This window comes from Sardina pilchardus, chromosome 23 (genome assembly GCF_963854185.1).
Source record: "Sardina pilchardus chromosome 23, fSarPil1.1, whole genome shotgun sequence".
NCBI lineage: Eukaryota > Metazoa > Chordata > Actinopteri > Clupeiformes > Clupeidae > Sardina > Sardina pilchardus.
Window position 1 is genome coordinate 19,634,611 of NC_085016.1, and position 5,000 is coordinate 19,639,610.

A 5,000-nucleotide genomic window follows, 5' to 3' on the forward strand; every position below is an offset into this window, starting at 1 on the left:
GGTTGAAAATAGTTTTTTTGTAGTGTTAATATATCAAATAAAAAAACATTTACAGAGGTGATTATGAATATCTTCCTTTGTTATCCAGTAAATCAGAAGGTACTGCCAATTGGCTTAAAAAAATGGATTTTTGCCCTATTTTTAGGCATAAAAAGTCATACAAATCAGGCCAAGAACGCTATATCAACAAATCCCTCTGTAAATATCGCTTGGTGAATTCTGCTTCACAATTATAGGAAGAGCGGACATCGAAGGATCAAAAAGCGACGTCGCTATGAACGCTTGGCCGCCACATTATATGATGATACTTAGATTTATGTTGTTGTGTAAAAATAGCCTTCAGGATGGTGAAACTGCTGACATGAGATGTGATAATCAACAGTAAATGTATACCTCACTGCCACAGTTGATAAAAATCAAAAGATCCTAGGGTTAACTTTTGAAATTCCATAGAAAATGCTTGGGGTCATTTTTGACCCCACCTATGCGGATCGGTGGTACTGATACAAAACATTAAATTACTTTAAAAATATAACAGTTAGACACAAATCCAAATGGCCTCATGTCAAAGACAACCTATTTGAGGAATACATAGAAGGCTAAATGAAAAAAAATTAAAATGAAGAAGATACTGCAAGAAAACAACCTCTGGGGTCATTTTTGACCCCACTTATGCATCTAAGGGTTAACCTCCGCCGCCGCTCACCTCTGGAGTGGGAGGCGAGGGGGGTAATAATTCTCGCGCGCCGGGAATGAAAACGAACCCAATTAAAGTGGGGGAGCGGGAGAGGACGGATGGGCGGGCGGGCGGTCACCCCCCTCTATGAGTGCTGCTGCTGCTGCGGCTGCTACTACACACGGGCACGTTTGGCAGCACTGGAGTGGCAAGCAGCACAACTAATTGTTTGGGCAACTCATATTATTAATATAACACCAATGAAATGGTCATGTATGATTAATTTACATCGCGTCAGATGGTGAGATACAGTCGATGCGTATGTTTTTTTGTTATCTATGCACTTCTAAAACAAATGTGTTAAAAACAACACAACTTGCTTCCAGATAGGGAAAACACAGTTTGTGTTGTGTCCAACACATTGCTTTTGTGTTGTGTTGCTTTTTAACTCCAGATAGGGACACACACATTTGTTTTAATTTTGCAATGCTTTTCAAATTATAATTTATAAACAAACTTAAACAATTATGAACAAACAACTTAATCCTACTTAAGGCAACGATACTTAATTGAATGTAGATTTAAACAAATGGGTCTGTCCACCTGTAGATTTGATGATTGATGTTAACTAATGTATGGCAGTTCTGGGAGTTGCATAATGCTGGCATAATGGCAGAAGTACTCCTACATCTACACAATCACAACATCCAACTATTATAGAAAACCTTACTTTACAGTAACTCAGCTTTAACCTCATACATAAAATATAACACCATATATAAAATGGTATATAGTTATGCTTTAGCAGTTTTTTTTATGTAATATCATTTGTTTGCATGTAGTAAGGCTCCTTATTATAGCACCTTCAAGTTTCTGCTGACCCATCAGCTAAAACAAAACTGTTCAGCAAGCGAGGCTATAAGCAAGGCTATTCCATAAAGACTGTCCCTGTTTTAAAAGAGGAGGCTCCCGCGACAGAGAGAGAGAAACGCAGAGAGGCCTAATTTCAGCCGTCCCGGTCTCTCCACTTAATGATCGTGACCTCTGCTTGGATCTGGGCTGAGGTGCTGATAAGAAGTGCGGTCTGGGGAGAGCAGAGGGGGGGGGGGGGGGCTGCGCCCTTGTTCGGGATGACATCCAAATCCTACGCTCAGCATCAGTCCGCAGCAGGCCCCGGCGATACAGAGTGCATAGGATCAAAGTATCTTGTCGTATGCTAAATATAAGCTTCTAAATATATTTCAGAAGCTCTGTTCATTGAAGTCCCTATTAGTATGATAATAGACGTGTTGAATTGTTCCCTAAATTAAATGGGAGAGGTTTTTTTTTACAAGTGTTGGGTGGAGAGGGGGTTGGGGCAGGGGGGGGGTTGTGACAGTTGCTGTTTCCATAAACACAATCTTGGTTGCCAGGGGTTTAAGTGTGCTGGAACGAGGGGTGGCGAAGGGCATTGTCATAGCGATGGGTAAAGCGGCCTATATTCTTTTGTCGCCCAGGAGCGCTCGCACACAATCTCGCTGCCTTCCATGCGATTGCCACATCCCACTGCAAGGTCAAACAACAAGATAGCCAGCACAGTTCCCTCTTCAAGTCAGCTCTCTCATCTTCACTTTTCTGCATTGCTTCTCTCTATGTGTGTGTGTGTCTGTGTGTGCATGTGTGTGCGTGTACACTACTATATAGCCAAAATGAGCCAGCAACAACGTAGACTGTTCGACTTCTATAGAGTCAAAATGAGCCGGCAACAATGTACAGTCGACTGTTACTTTGAAGAGAAAGAGGGAGCAAAGTAAGAGACGAGGGAAAAGGACCTTGACGCCTCAGCAAATAAGAGGCCCCCGAATCAGCCCGAGATCAGAAAGATCTGGAAATTTCCTCAGAACCCATAACCATAATAGGCAATAATGAGGGTGAGCTTACTCAGACAAAGAGAGAGAAAGAGAGAGACAGAGACAGAGAAAGAGAGAGAGAGAGGGAGAGAGAGAGAGAGAGGGAGAGAAAGAGAGAGAGATGGAAAGAGGAAATATACTCCCAACTAATCTGCTTAACTTTTTCTGTCACCACACAGATGAATGACCTCGTGGGCCTTTTCTCAGCCCTCTCTAGTTCCCCGCTGGCAACACAAAAGATTCAGCAAAGGAGGAGAAAAGGGAGCGCAGGCGTTCAATTTGGCACCCCCTTGTTTTCTCTGAAGTCTATTCAATACCTATCAGAGACCGTAAACACACAAATCTGTCTTTCCCCCAAAGACACTTTATGCTTTATGGAGCGCTATCGTTTTTAAAAATCCCATCATTAAACCGAGAAGTGAATCCTACTACTGAAGACTCAACACACCCAGACAAAAACACTTTCATTTTTGGTGAATGTCCATCCGTCTTTGGGTGATTGCGAATAATTGCACTCGAGGCCAAAGTGCCCAGTAATGGGAGCGAGTGAACGGAATTGCCCCGTGGTCAAAACAGTCGGCATGAATTCCGAGCCAGAAGGTGTTTGCATAATGCAATTGTTTGTGTTGTCATGGGACAATAGGCAACTCAGGAGAAAGACGAGGGCTCAGAGGAGAGCGCTGTCCAGCTCTCAGAATCGATGGCGTCTATGTACCAGGCTCTAATCCATAGCAACTCACACTGACCATGGAAACCCAGAGAACACAAAGCCACCGCAGAGCTCCTGCCAAGGAAAGCCGATCCTCTCTTTCCCTCCCCTCCCTCACCACACACATGCGCGCACGCGCACACACACACACACACACACACACACGCACACACGCACACACGCACACACACACCCCTCATCACTGACCCTCATTTCTCATATGCTATTCAATACGAATTAGCGCATAAAAATCTCATTGCTTTTAATAATTCACTTCCCAGTATCGACTCCGAGTTCCATTGTGCTGGTTCGCAGTTCATTAAAAACCAGCCGGGTTTGAAATTGGTCAATATCCCTAACAAATGCCCCAGCTCCCGGCGTTGCCTCGTTTCAGCAACTTCCTGAGGCCCTGTCCCTCGCATGCTCGCTTCAGAAGGAGTGGGGGGAGATACGGGGCGGGGCAGGGCGTTTCCTGACCCTCTTATTCATTATCTTGAGAAAATGTGCGAGCAGCCAGCGTGAGTGGCCACCGGGGAATGTAAGGGAACCGTTTGTTCCCTGTAAATACCGCCCCCTTCATCTTTTTCTGCGTCTTCAAGAGACATTACGCCCTCACAAACCTTTTCACTATTCTCCCCCACCGTAATGCAGGGCCCGATATGATTAGCGTCGATGGGGAAAGAGTGTGTACTTCTGAAACTTTTTTTGTTTTCTTTCCTTTTTTCTGTTTGTCTTTTCTTTTCTAACGAGAGAGCAGGTAAGTTCCCGTGGGCATGAATCATGTGAGTGGGAAGCCGAAGCTGCCTCTCAAGGTGTTGTTCAGATTCGCAAGATGCACTCTCGCACGGGTCATAGTAAAAAACACAGACAAGCTACTGACACCTAACAATGACTCAGCATTGTCCACTACAGTTAGCATAAGTAGCCTTCACTCTGCATAATCTTGGGCACTAAACTGCATATCATTTTGTACCATATCTCTGCAAAAGGTTGCAATCTGATTAAGTGGCCAAGTTACAAATCGCAGACAAAACACATCGGGCAGAAACCTTTGAGAGACAACTGGCCTTTTGGAGCTTGTTTGCATCCATCTCTGGCAAATGGGACAGTGACGAAGGATGGCTGTCAAGGCAACCGGACTGTGGAAGGAGGGAATACAAACAGAGAGAGAGAGAGAGAGAGAGAGAGAACGAGAAGGAGAGAGAGAAAGAGAGGGAGAGGGAGAGAGACAGAGAGAGAGGGGGGGAGAGAAAGAGAGAGAGACAGAGAAAGAGAGAGAGAGAGAGAGAGAGAGAGAGAGAGGAAGACTGCTGGTTGGGCTCCCATTCCTCTGCCTATATCTGGCCATCACAGAGGCAGAGGGTTGGGAATCACAGTCCACTGATAACCAGTCTCCCCAACATCCGTCATTAACACAATCTGATGATTCGTCCTGTCCAATTAGGAAGACTTCTACAAGGATTCCACAGGCACATGAAAATAGATATGCATTCTGTCGCTACTTTGAGATAGAAATGCTACAGTAAATGTGTGTGTTTATATTCATGTTTGTGGTATTTGGCAGACACTTTTGTACAAAGCGACATGCAGTCTATGAACATCACATGAAAAAGATGTTGACATTTATGTGTTAGGATGAAAGCATAACGGTGACATGCATACACCTCTTTGTTATCCCATATCACATGCAGCACATGTTCACAGTATAGACATATCATATCTTTAC

At 44.2% G+C, this 5,000-nt stretch overlaps 1 protein-coding gene across 1 annotated transcript in view; it reads right to left on the minus strand.

Moving 5' to 3' along the window:
• LOC134070949 (receptor tyrosine-protein kinase erbB-4-like) overlaps window positions 1–5,000 on the minus strand; it is a 252,134-nt gene that overhangs the window by 206,726 nt on the left and 40,408 nt on the right. The window lies entirely within an intron of this gene.